The 14000-nt window shown below is 37.7% G+C and overlaps 3 long non-coding RNA genes and 2 other non-coding genes across 5 annotated transcripts; all 5 read right to left on the reverse strand.

Annotated features, from left to right (window-relative positions):
• Window positions 1-2831: 2831 nt before the first annotated feature.
• On the reverse strand, window positions 2832-3344 carry LOC149678026 (uncharacterized). The gene is made up of 3 exons (XR_016366243.1): window positions 3171-3344; window positions 3048-3092; window positions 2832-2945 (listed from the first exon to the last, which is right to left on the reverse strand). It is a non-coding gene; the product is annotated as an uncharacterized LOC149678026 (long non-coding RNA).
• Window positions 3345-3772: 428 nt separating this feature from the next.
• LOC149678027 (uncharacterized) lies at window positions 3773-4081 on the reverse strand. The gene is made up of 2 exons (XR_016366244.1): window positions 3958-4081; window positions 3773-3892 (listed from the first exon to the last, which is right to left on the reverse strand). It is a non-coding gene; the product is annotated as an uncharacterized LOC149678027 (long non-coding RNA).
• Window positions 4082-5051: 970 nt separating this feature from the next.
• LOC149678028 (uncharacterized) lies at window positions 5052-5740 on the reverse strand. The gene is made up of 3 exons (XR_016366020.1): window positions 5632-5740; window positions 5336-5371; window positions 5052-5257 (listed from the first exon to the last, which is right to left on the reverse strand). It is a non-coding gene; the product is annotated as an uncharacterized LOC149678028 (long non-coding RNA).
• Window positions 5741-6879: 1139 nt separating this feature from the next.
• Window positions 6880-7043, reverse strand: LOC149678029 (U1 spliceosomal RNA). The gene has a single exon (XR_016366335.1). It is a non-coding gene; the product is annotated as a U1 spliceosomal RNA (small nuclear RNA).
• Window positions 7044-8862: 1819 nt separating this feature from the next.
• LOC149678030 (U1 spliceosomal RNA) lies at window positions 8863-9026 on the reverse strand. The gene has a single exon (XR_016366312.1). It is a non-coding gene; the product is annotated as a U1 spliceosomal RNA (small nuclear RNA).
• Between the last annotated feature and the right edge of the window lie 4974 nt (window positions 9027-14000).

Here is a 14000-nt window from a genome sequence, read left to right on the forward strand (position 1 = left end):
AGCAACAAAAATGACCTGGAAGTCAAAAATCCTGACTGACTGATAATCAACGCCCAGCCCAAACCGCTTGCCCTAGAAGGCTGAAATTTGCAGGAACGTTACTCGTAAGTAGTAGGCGCGTACTAAGAAAGACCCCTCCAATCCGCCGCAATCTTAAAAAATGGCGCCCAGAAATGTAAAAAAATCTTCTCTATGCAACAAAGTCCGCGCCGCGTTTCAACCGATTTCGCGAATATTTAGTACACTGGTTTCCTTTAACCTATAGACGGGCTGAATGCGGTCTTTCGGGTTCGATTTGTTGCCATCTTTCAAAATGGCGGCCAAAAACTTAAAAATCCTTCTTTATGGAAGATAATGTCCCTAGGGGCTGACGGGCAACGCCGAGTGCCTTCGCTCCTAGGGTGCTAAAATCGCATGCATGGCGGTTGCCCCCTCGAACACGAGGTTCCTTATATTTTGATGGAAAGCACTTAGTAGAGTATGGTGCTATTCTTTCTTCTAAACCCCCCTCCCCTCAGTACAACTTGGGGGTTTTGTATGATTCTCTATATTATGCACGGTCAATTTTGCAAGTTAAGGAACCCTTTTAAAGGCCTTAAGGGAAGTGCCTTTTTCCTTAATCACTTTCTTATTCTTTTCAATTCGCCACACAAAAAAATAAACCCCGAGTGAGATCCTTTTACGCAAAGGGATAATGAATGAAATATAGAAAAGAAATTATTGTAAATATGTAATATACTTGAGAAAAATAACTTGAACCATACCTGATCATTTAGGGGCTTATGAAATGGCAATTTTCAAACGGGTCATGTTTTTGAAACTTTCCAACTCTTTCCCACTTCAACTTCTATCAGACATGATTTGATAAAAATTCATTTCAATTCCTAATAGACCCTGGTTTCTAAAATGCAATTTCATATTCCCTTTAAAAATCGGGTTAATCTAACCACGTTTATTATTATTAAATTATTTTAATTAATTTAATACAAACACGTACGTGGGGCTCCACTTTGGTGACCTACAAAAACATCTCATTCCGTATTATCAGATTATATTTCAAAAACACTTTATATTCCCTTTAAATCAGAGCAAAGTAATTTCATCATGCCTTTAAGATTTTAGTCCTAGACAATCACCTCAAAAGAAAATTAGAATCTGGCTTTTAATGAATCGTTAATATCAGTAGCAACGTGTTCCTACCCCCCTCCCACTTTCCCGGAACCCCCCTTCTCTGATAAGAACCCCTCACCTTCTTTCTCCCCTTCAAGCTTGTCGCCCTACAAAAAGAGTAACTTGTTTAAAGGCTGTCGCAAACGAAGTATTACAGCGTAAAAATATAGTAAAAAGAAAATAAATAAATTTTAGTTGCTTACCCGCTTAAAGACTATAAAATAAGACGAGGGAATTAGGGCTGTGGGTGACGGGCTTGAAACTTGGGGCGCTACAAGAAGGATAATTCGTTTAAAGCCAGTCGCGAACTAATACACGATCAACTTTGGTTGCTAAGCCACTTAAATACTATAAATTAAAATGAGCCTGAATATTTCAGAGGAATTTGTGGCGACCAGGCTTGAAACTTTGCAAGCTATCAAAGCTTAATTTATTTTAAAGCCAGTCGCAAACTAATAAGCTGATCACTTTAAATTAGAAAATAAGTACGGTTGTTAAGCCATTTAAGGGCTATCAAATAACCAGAGATATTTCAAAGGAATGTGTGGGCGACGGGCTTGACAAAGTAATTTAAACCCCGTCGCAACAAAGTAAGTAGCCGCTAAACGACTATAAAATAATATAAGAGGAGGGTTTTGACTGTGAATGACGGGCTTGATAAAGGGACAAAGGAGGGAAAGTATAGGCGACTGGCTTAATAAGGGGCGGACCACACCTATAAGAAGCAATTATTCAAATTCTTTCATTTTCTTAAGAATAAAAAAAAAACACTGCGAGAAAAATCTCTTTTGTTAATTAGTACATAGGTTTGGGGGGGGAGGCCCCCTGGCGGGAAGAAAGATTTGATCTTCCGCATTAAAGAGAAGGGGGCGTGCCCGACCATGCAAATCAAACCCCCACCCCTTCCTCCCTTATGAATTAAGGTTAGAATTCAACCCCTTCCCTCCAACCCCAACCCCGCGCTGTAAAAAACGGGTTAAACTCCATTAGCCGGTAGCGAGTAGACCGATACCGCCTCATTAGTTTTAGCCGCGTATTTCAAACCCCCACCCCCAAACCCCACAACCCCGGCTCTCGGGGGGGGGGGGTTGAAGGGCAATCGGAGATATACGGCATTAAATACACGGTGAATATTATACAATGGAAATAACAAAGTGTTGCAAAGTCTTAAATCAGAGAAATTCTTTTAGTAGAAACCATTGTAGTATACACTTCTGCCAGGGATAGATTTAATTTTAGAAGTAGGAATGGAGAACGGAACGGTTAGTATTTACTTCAGTTATTCCGACTCATAGACCACCCAGTATAGAGCCCCTCCCTCCCTCCAACACGTAACGAACAAGTTTAAGTTATATCTTATTGGCTCGCTTTAACTACGTTTTGATGACGTTGCTGATGACGGGGACGGCGAAAAATTGTGACGTAATTCCTTTTTACCTCTGTCGCTATGGACCCTCCCGCCTCTTCTTTCAACACCCCCCTCCGTCCCGTGGGGGAATGGGGTCCGGGACTTTGACGCGCCCACCACATTACCCTGTTCTCCATTCCTACTTCTAAAATTAAATCCATCCCTGGTTCTGCTATAAATAAAGGTTAAGATCGAAGACTATTGACTGATACGTCTTACTGCGCAGGAAAATTGGTTACGAGCAGAAAAAAATCCCTCAATAAATACACTTCTAGTTAATATGCACTTTATTTCAAATTGTACATTAATTTATATTTTCAATTCCAAGTTATTTCGGCTTTGGATCAAGTTTTTCATCCACACAATCCTGATGAAAACGTAAAAAAAAGAATAATTAATGCTCGATGTTAAAAGAAAGTGCTACTTTCATCCTGATCAGGTGTATCAATGCGCGCAAGCTTCGACTTACAAAATAGGGTTTCGTCTCTTTATCAATCATTTCTTTGGATATTTTCTAGGAATACGATTTGCATTTTTAAAGTCAATTAAAACGGAGTTAATTAGATTTAATGAAGGACAGATTAAAACATACCCGTTCAGACTCCTCTTTCGCAACGCAATCCTCATGCTGGTGCCACCAATAAAATTAAATAAATTTCAATTAGTGTTTTAGAGCGTAAAAGTTCGAGTTAGATGTCGCGATAATCCACGGATGCTCGTTTAAATTCTTTGCCACGCATTCGATATTTGCCGAGTATACGGACGCTTCTCCATCAGAAATCGACTAAGACGTAACAGGGGATTTGGCTCGGGACTCGCCGAATATCGAATACGTGGAATCCATTGTTTTTCCAACAAACTTAAGCGACTTTTCGAAATTCACCTGGAAAATAGTTTTCGCTGCTCCTTTGACGCAAGAAACATCGTACAGTGATTTAATAGAAAATTCTCCTTTGAGACCAATTTTTGCATAGCAGGCTGAATCAATTTCTATCATCTGTTTTAAAATGGAAAAAAGGAATTGACAAAGAATATTAACGTATCACGCGAGGGGCCTAACATTCCCAAAGAAGCCAACGCCAAGCGAGCCGAAGCAATTTGGTGTAAATGTCGGACCCCTCGGAATCATCCGGGAATTGGAGCGATAATAAAAATGGTCAAGCCAGCGTCTTCTTGAATCATCGGCATGCATCTTTCCACCGCTATCACGTTGATTTTAAGCAACTAAACATATGTTTGTATTTACCAAGGGTGTGGCCTTTTCCTTATAGCAGAAATCTGCCGCCTCTCGATAAGCTTTGTCTTCACACGTCGCTATTAATAAACAAATTTACAGCTTTCAAATCCAGGAGAGTTCAATAAATACGAACTACAATTACGTTTCAATATTTTTTCCTGTTCTTCGGGTGTCTTTGTCCCTTCGGCGAAATACGTGGCCAACAAGACGAAGGCGAAATAGGCGAAAGCAACGGGGGTTCCCATTTTTGTGTACACGATATGAAACGTATCTTCAAATTCAAAGTAAAATTTCCGAAAGCCACCAATCGCGTTTTATACCAACTTTGGAAATTGAAAACAATATTTTCCCACCTGCTTCAAAAGTCTATAACAACATTTAACCCGAATACATTCTGGGAAATGCGAGACAGCGATGCCAATAACAAATATAGTCTGCCTTTACTTCAATATATCCGTTTGATTTATTGTGATCTATTATTGACGTATGATGACTCTAATGATAATTACCATGTTTTAAAGGGATGTCAGACACGCGAGTGAACGCCGTTAATTTCGACTTAAATTAATAAATATTTCTTCAATGTTTGATCATCTGCTTAAAATATTCGTTCTTCAAACAAACGAAATATCGAAAGATATTAGAATTGTATACGCCACGGGTAAATACAGAGTCAGAGTTAACGTGGTTAAAACCATTAACTAGCAAATTCCAAGAAATATGACCACATTTAAGTATTTGAATTTAACAATGATTAACATCATATTTATTCAGACTTCTATAGAGATATGGGGTACAGGTAACAGAGTTTAATTTTGCCAAAAATGTTAACGCCCCACTGATGTTTATGTCATAAAATAAAGGGTCTTTTCTTGGGGTCAAGGGTCAAACTGAGTGGAAAGTGTCTGCACCGGAACATAGCAGCAGCAACGTTTCGTTAAGTAATGTATGGGCTCCCAAACATTGATGGGAGCCCTGCACATATGGGGAGTAATACGTAAGACGTTCTTAGATCGAAGACTATTGGCTGATAGTGACGTCTTACCGCGCATATGTGCCGTTCGTGTTTTAAATGGAGAATGCGGTATCTCCTAAGCCGATCAAAGCCTATCCGAAAGTTGTAAACTTTACCTAGAAAATTGGTTACTAGTAGAAAAAGGCCCTCAATAACTATAGATTTTAAAATACACTTCCAGTTAATATGTACTATGTTGCACTTTATTTCAAGTTGTACATTAATTCATAATTTCAATTCCAAGTTATTTCGGCTTTGGAGTCAGTTTTTCATCCACACAATCCTGATGAAAAGTAAATAAATATAATTAACGCTCGATGTTAAAGGAAAGTGCTACTTTCATCCTGATCAGGTGTATCAATGCGCGCAAGCTTCGACTTACAAAATAGGGTTTCGTCTCTTTATCACTCATTTCTTGGGTTATTTTCTACGAATACGATTTGCATTTTTAACGTCAATTAAAACGGAGTTAATTAGATTTAATTACGGACAGATTAAAACATACCCGCTTAGACTGTTCTTTCACAAGGCAATCCTCATGCTGGTGCCGCCAATAAAATTAAATACATTGCAATTAGTGTTTTAGAGCGTAAAAGTTCGAGTTAGATGTCGCGATAATCCACGGATGCTCGTTTAAATTCTTTGTCACGCATTCGTTATTTGCTGAGTATACCGACGCTTCTCCTTCAGAAATCGACTAAGACGAACCAGGGGATTCGGCTCGGGACTCGACGAATATCGAATACGTGGTGGAATCCATTGTTTTTTATAAACAAACTAAGGCGACTTTTCGAAATTCACCTGGAAAATTGTTTTCGCTGCTCCTTTGACGCAAGAAACATCGAACAGTGATTTCATAGAAAAGTCTCCTTTGAGACCAACTTTTGCGTAGCAGATCGAGTCGAGTTCTATCATCTGTTTTAAAATGGAAAATAGAAAGTCAAGAAGAATATTAATGTATCACGCGAGGGGCCCAAAAATATCAAAGAAGCCACCGCCCTTGACTAATTGAAGGGAGCCGAAGGAATTTGGTGTAAATGTCGGACCCCTCGGAATCATCCGGGAATTGGAGCGATAATAAAAATGGTCAAGCCAGCGTCTTCTTGAATAATTGGCATCTTTTCGCCGCTATCACAATGATTTTAAGCAACTAAACATATGTTTGTATTTACCAAGGGTGTGGCCTTTTCCTTATAGCAGGAATCCATCGCCTCTCGATAAGCTTTGTCTTCACACGTCGCTATTAATAAACAAATTTACGGCTTTCAAATCCAGGAGAGTTCAATAAATAAGACCTACACTTACGTTTCAATAATTTATCCGATTCTTCGGGTGTCATTTTGTCTTCGGCGAAATACGTGGCGAAATTCATGGTCAACAAGACGAAGGCGAAACAGGCGAAAGCAGCGGAGGTGCCCATTTTTGTGTGTAACGATATGAAAAGTATCTTCAAAATGAATGTAAAATCTCCGAAAGCCAACAGTCGCGTTTTATACCAACTTTGGAAATGTCGTACAATATTTTCCCACCTGCTTCAAAAGTCTATAACAACATTTTCCTAATAAGTCTACATCGAAGCGAACACGCCGATTTTAACCCGAATCTATTCTGGGAAAAGCGAAACAGCGATGCCAATAACAAATATAGTCCGGCGTTACTTCAAATATGTCTGTTTTACTTATTGTGATCTATTATTGACGTATGATGACTCTAATGATGATTATCATGTTCTTAAGCGATGTCAGACACGGGAGTAAACCCCGTTAGTCGACTTAAATTTAGAAATATTTCATCAATGCTTGGTCATCTGCTTAAAATATAGGTTCTTCAAACAGACAAAATGTCGAAAGACATTAGAATTGTATACGCCACCGGTAAATACAGATTCAGAGTTAACGTGGTTAAAACCATTACATTGCGATTACAGGAAATATTATATTCATTAAAGTATTTGAATTTAACAACGATTAACATCATATTTATTCAGACTTTAACAGAGAAATGGTGTACAGGTAACAAAGTTTAATTTTGTATTTACTTAGGTGTTTATGGGGGTGAGCGCGAACGCACGACCCCCGCTACCAAAAATAGTACGCCCCACTGATCACGATTAGTGATAGTGGTGAGGGTCAACTCGATCGGAGTGCAATGATCGAGTCTCGCCCCAGCCCGCCTCCTCAAAGATCAAGGCCGCAGCGACGCCAGGTAAGTATGATCACAATGAAATTACCTTCAACTTATATACTAAACAGTGGAGAGACAAAAATAGCAGTATGTATTACAAATAATGGTTTGAGTTGCAAAATTTCCATTTTTAAATTACCCTGACACCCAATACGAAATTCCCTGACTTTTCCACGTATTAAAGGTATTGTTGTAAGCCAAACTATTGCAATAATTTGAAATCATCATGGTGAGCGCGAACGCAGGACCCCCACTACCAAAAATGTTAACGCCCCACTGATGTTTATGTCATAAAATAAAGGGTATTGTCTTGGTGTCAAGGGTCAAACTGAGTGGAAATTGTTACCAGAACATGGGGGGGGGGGATTTTAAAATAAATTCCCAGTTAATATGTACTATTATGTTTCACTTTATTTCAAATTGTACATTAATTTATAATTTCAATTCCAAGTTATTTCGGCTTTGGATTAAGTTTTTCGTTAACGCAATCCTGATGAAACGTAAATAAATATAATTAATGGTTGGTGTTAAAAGAAAGTGCTACTTTCATGATCCCGATCAGGTGTATCAATGCGCCTAGACTTACCGAATAGGGTTTCATATTTTCATCCCACACTTGCATGGACATTTTCTACGAATACGGTTTGCAATTTTTAACGTCAATTAAAAAGGACTTAATTAGATTTAATTACGGACAGATTAAAACATACCCGCTTAGACTGTTCTTTCGCAACACAATCGTTAACCTGGCACCAACAATGAAATATATATTTTAAAGCATTAAAGGCTCCAATTCAGACACGGACTAAGACGCACCCGGGGATTCGGCTCGGTACTCGACGAATATCGAATACGTGGGTGGAATCCATTGTTTTTCCAACCAACTAAAGCGAATTTTCGAAATTACCTGAAAAAATGTTTTTGCTCCTCCTTTGACGCAGGAAACTTCCAACAGTAATTTAAAAGAAAAGTCTCCTTTAAGACCGGAATTTTTAGCGCAGATTGAGTAAAGTTCTTTAATCTGTTTTAAAATGGCGAAAGGAAATGAAGAAGAATATTAATGTATCTCGCGAGGGGCCTAACATTCCCAAAGAAGCCAACGCCATGATTGACTCGCATAGTCGGACCCCTCGGAATCATTCGGGAATTGGAGCGATAATAAAAATGGTCAAGCCAGCGTCTTCTTGAATCATTGGCATCTTTCCACCGCTATCACGTTGTTATTAAGCAACTAAACATATGTTTGTATTTACCAAGGATGAGACCTTTTCCTTAAAGCAGGAGAATCCATCGCCTCTCGCCAAGCTTTGTCTTCACAAATCGCTATTATTAAACAAAATTACAGCTTTCATGTAATCCGGGAGAGTTCAATAAATACGAAGTACACTTGCGTTTCATTGCTTCTTCGAGTTTCATTTTGTCTTCGGCCAAATTCGTGGCGACATTCATGGCTAACAAGACGAAGGCGAAACAGGGCAGAGCAGCGGAGGTTCCCATTTTAGTGTACGGTATGAAACGTATCTTCAAAATGAAAGTAAAATCTCCGAAAGTCAGCAATCGCGTTTTATACCAACTTTGGAAATGGCGAAAAATATTTTCCCACCTGCTTCAAAAGTCTATAACTATATTTCCCCCATAAGTTAACAATGAAGCAATCACACCGAGGGAAATGCTAGACAGCGATGCCAATAGCCTGGCGTTACTTCAAATATGTCCGTTTCACTTATTGTGATATATTATTAAACGTTTGAGATTGCTGTTTAAATCGTATTTATTCAGACTTTTTCAAATAGATATGGGATACAGACTACACTTAACAGTGTTTAATTTTGTATTTATTTAAGTGAGTGGGGGTGAGCGCGAACGCACGACCCCCGCTACCAAAAATAGTACGCCCCACTGATCACGATTAGTGATAGTGGTGAGGGTCAACTCGATCAGGGTGCAATGATCGGGTCTCGCCCCAGCCCGCCTCCTCAAAGATCAAGGCCGCAGCGACGCCAGGTAAGTATGAATACAATGAAATTACCTTCAATTTATATACTAAACAGTGGAAAGATAAAAATAGCAGTATCTATTATAAATTTTGGGGAATTTATGGAAATGATATAAGCCTCAATACACCAAATCAGTCAGGGCTAAAGAAATGGAAGAAAAATCAAAATAACAACTCGATAAGGAGTTTATATTCCCTTTAAATCTTTCAGAAACGCTATAGCCACCGAAGAGTGGGCGTAAATGGTTTTGAAGTCGATTGAGGAGATTTTTCTTTTTTCAGTGGTAAATAAAATGGAGACATTGCACGCGCCCAGTTGAGATCCCAGTGAACCGAAACACCTGTTAGAATCTGTCCGTATCCGGCCTCACTTTGCAGCGCTATCAAAGGCGGGGAACCGCTATCTTCCACACTGAACACTAATGTCAAGTTAAAATCGATAGGAATATAGGTAGGAGTTGAGCACGCGCTGCAACTTTGGCACGCGCTCAAATATATTCCGTTCATGTAATTAGAGCTAACGCGCAAGAAGGTACAGGGGGTGGTGTTTAAAGGCACCCACGGACTGGCTTTACCCTCTATAACGAATAAAGCCGTACTGTTTCAATTTAGTCGAACGAAAAGAGAAAGACGTCGTAAGACGAACTTATTTCATTTTGATTTCCTTATAAGCAAACTCGGACGTATACAACGCTTGACCACTGACAATCGAGATATAAAAACAAGACGGCCAGATCACGTGACGTGTATTAGTTTCATTTCTGGATGTGGTTTTCTTTTACGAGCGTTTCGAAAAGTATATACGATTTTGTTTGAAAGTCCAAAACTTTTCCAAGTAATAAGTTTATAAAACAACTCTATGTTGTCATTTTTAGCCTAGTTAAATCAGGGATAGATTTAATTTTAGAAGTAGGAATGGAGAACGGAACGGTTAGTATTTACTTCAGTTATTCCGACTCATAGCCCACTTAGTATAGAAAGAGCCCCTCCCTCCAACACGTACGTAACGAAAAATTTAAATTATAGCTTATTGGTTCACTCACTTAAACACTACGTTTTGATGACGTTGCTGACGGGGACGGCGGCAAAAAATAGTGACGTCATTCCTGTTTTTACCTCTGTCGCTATAACCCTCCCGTCTCCTCTTCTTTCATACTCCCCCCCATCCGTCCCGTGGAAGATCGAAGGGGGGAGGGGTCCGGGACTTTGACGCGCGCCCACCACATTACTCTGTTCTCCATTCCTACTTGTAAAATTAAATCTATCCCTGCATGCTTATACTAAACCACAATCAGTGTTTTAAAATACATCAACGTCAAACGCAATTAATAAACACGCTTTGATCTTGCAATATCTGAGGGACGAACCTGAAATCTTTTGTTTTGCTTAATTTATAGGTTGCGTTTGTTCTGTCCGGCGGTGGTACCAGTCTCAAAATTGGATTTTTATATAATATTGTCTTTCCCTTTTTTTGAGGTTGACTCTTTTTCATTTTGATATCGTGTCTTTGTCTTCCTGCAATGGGGGGGGGGAGTAGAGTTAATCGTCATTTTTGCTTTTACAAAGGGGGGAAGGGGGTTCCAAATACCTTCCCCCCTCCCGGGTGGTGGTGCATCATTACGGTAAAATTCTAGAGCGCGGCACACGAGTAGGCCTAGTACGACTACGTGTTTATAGATTTCTCAAAATGTATTATAAGGTCGAGGATTTTATCCCCCAACTCTTATTCTTGGTCGTATGTAACGTATCTCTTACCTGCCTACCTAATTACAAAAGTCCCGGCCGAAATTCTACCTCCTATAGTTTTATAATATCTCTGGTCACGCCATCAAGGGCTCGGACAACTAACCATTTGTAAATTAAGAAACGGGTCGTCTTTGCATGGTTTTAGGCAGGCATCTTAAGCAACTAATAACTTTTAGTATGATTTTCATTGCCGCATCTAAATATATTAAAATATGTTTGTTGCTTGGAGGGGGGTGGCTTTGAATGTCTCAAACCCCCCCCCATCTCCAGTTTTGACCGCTCCTTCCTTCTACCATTAAAGCTTGAAGCTTGTTTTTCATTGGTAATTAAAGTATTTCATACGTTGGCTTTAAGTGGAATTCATGTCTACCTTTATTAATGTTTTATAATCATGTTTAAATAAAACTGGAAATTTTAATATCTGACTCTTCAGCCAAATAATTTTCAACACTTCCATCTTTTACTTTTTCACGTCGTTGTTCACAAAGACAGTTTTAATTAAAACACACCTTAATTTTAAACGTTAATTAAATATAATTCTTTTAGTTCTTTCATCTTAATATACTTCGTTCTTTTAGTGAAGGAAAGTGTTCGATCCCTCTATTGGAGTCAACATGTTGCTAACATGGTTTCTCTGGCTTTTGGCGGCGGTGCGAAGCGTCTTTTTGCACCGCCGTTATAGCATATATTTGTCCTGAACTATTAATTATATACTCTTCGGCATGATGCAGTTGGTCCATGGCCCTAATCTTCCCGACTCGATCATTAGCGGCGCTGTTTATTTTGGAACTTTAATATTCTTGTTTTAACCAAAATAACAAATTCATAATATAATATAAAGTTTTCCAATTTAGATAAATATATAATAAAAGCAAAAGGAAAAAAATTATATAAGAGAAAAATTAGGCAGAGTAAATAAAGTTCATTTCAAAGTGTCGTTGCATATTTAATTAATGTTTTATAATTCAATATGATGAAGAAATTTATTCACGTGTAGTCTGAATGCTTAATCTGGTCCAAAAACCAGTTTATTAATTGCTTGGACCAGTTTTTTTTATAACTCAAGAGGTAGCCACCACCCCTCTATGCAATGTAAAGGGACCCACCTGTAAATAAGCCAGAGGCTTAGTGTGGAAATCCCTTCGTAGACAAAGCTTAGATTATTATTATTATTATTATTATTATAGGGGTTACTCAGGAAAACTAAAGGGGGTTGGACCAGTTTATTATTTTGGACGCTAGGGGGTCACTGGCCCAAGGACTAAATATTCTATTTTCGCAATCTGGACCTGAGAATATCAGGAGCGAATAATTATTATATTGTTGTAGAAAATTATTTCTTATGGTTATTCATGCAGAACGATTTAAAAATACAATTATAAATTGTAAAGTAATTTACTAGGGGTCAAAGGTTACCCCCCTGCCCAATAATAGACGATGGAATATATTTTTCAAACCAATTAAGGCATCAATTCTAACTGACAAAGGTCCGTGGTATCGTAAGTTCATAAGATATGTTCCATCCATAAGCATTACGAAGTATAGGTAGTGTCATACTTATGGAAGGAACATATCACTTATAAACTTATGATGGTTGTATATTGATTGATTTGAATTGACGAATCAACAATAGAGAGAGTCCATTCAAAGTTCTAATTGCATGTATAGCGTGTACTCGGCAACTTCTGTTAAAAATTATTGATTCCCCCTTCGGTGCGGTCAATTTTAACTGTCTCTTCAATAAGATTACGAGGACTTTGGCGTTGGTCGCGTGATGTCATTGGCTTTCTGGGAAAATATTAAGATCGCGCGTCGTGTCATAATATCACGCGAAAATTCGTTATGCCCACTCGAGTCAATTTTGTGTACGTCTTGGTCAGCAGCCTGGACAATGCATTTTTAATATCCGCCTGCCTGCCTTTCCATAACGAAATTAGGCCTAGTTTATATTGATTATAGGCCTAAGGGAGACTTAAACTTGATAAGGAAATGTACGAAGCCTATTGGAAGAAATTCGCTTTTTGGAACACCCTGTATATTGGAGAGTTCGACTTTGTCAAAAGTAGAAAATTTTATTAAAGGTTATATAATTTATGAAATCTATAGTCTTTGAGTCGCTTGGAAATGTCCGGTATCTTTTGGTCTTTTCCAGCAATTCGCTTACGGCGCATCAGGTTAATTATAATTAAGACGCGATACCGGTTAATTAAATAAGGAGATTTAATTAATTTTGGCGATTAGGAAATTTTAATCTTAAGATTCTTAAAGACGGTGAGTGTAATTGCATGCGGGCTTTGAGGTTACCATTCATTTAATTAGACGCTATGTCGTGTCCCGGATCAAAGTTAAAGAGAGCCTATAATCGGCTTACACCGCAAGATAAGCATTTCTCCGTTAGTACTGCACTATATGGCTCAGGCTCCATACCAAATAGAATTTTCCCAACCCAATATGGATCCAGCTCCTTAATCCTTTGCCCAATATCGCATTACTTATTACCTGAACAGATTTACAAAGAGGAATCAAGTTTGTTTGAGAATTTCTTATTCTTCGGGAATTAAACCAGGAAATTCTCAGATTAAATTATTGCGATCTGATTTCTACAGATTTTCCCTGACTACCTATATCATTTATTTGATTTTTACGGAACATTGTAGGCCTAAAAGTTCACATACATTTTTTTCAAATAACAACTACATTCACATAAATTTTCAAATCAAATAACAATTATACATTCACATAAATTTTCAAATCAAATAACAATTATACATTCACATAAATTTTCAAATCAAATAACAATTATACATTCACATAAATTTTCAAATCAAATAACAATTATACATTCACATATATTTTCAAATAACAACTATACATTCACATAAGTTTTCAAATAACAACTATACATTCACATAAGTTTTCAAATAACAACTATACATTCACATAAGTTTTCAAATAACAACTATACATTCACATAAGTTTTCAAATAACAACTATACATTCACATAAATTTTCAAATAACAACTACATTCACTTAAATTTTCAAATCAAATAACAATTATACATTCACATATATTTTCAAATAACAACTATACATTCACATAAGTTTTCAAATAACAACTATACATTCACATAAGTTTTCAAATAACAACTATACATTCACATAAGTTTTCAAATAACAACTATACATTCACATAAGTTTTCAAATAACAACTATACATTCACATAAATTTTCAAATAACAACTA

This window comes from Phalangium opilio, unplaced genomic scaffold (assembly GCF_054372755.1).
Source record: "Phalangium opilio isolate 3A_F unplaced genomic scaffold, DU_Popi_V2 ptg000042l_1, whole genome shotgun sequence".
Taxonomy (NCBI): Eukaryota; Metazoa; Arthropoda; class Arachnida; order Opiliones; family Phalangiidae; genus Phalangium; species Phalangium opilio.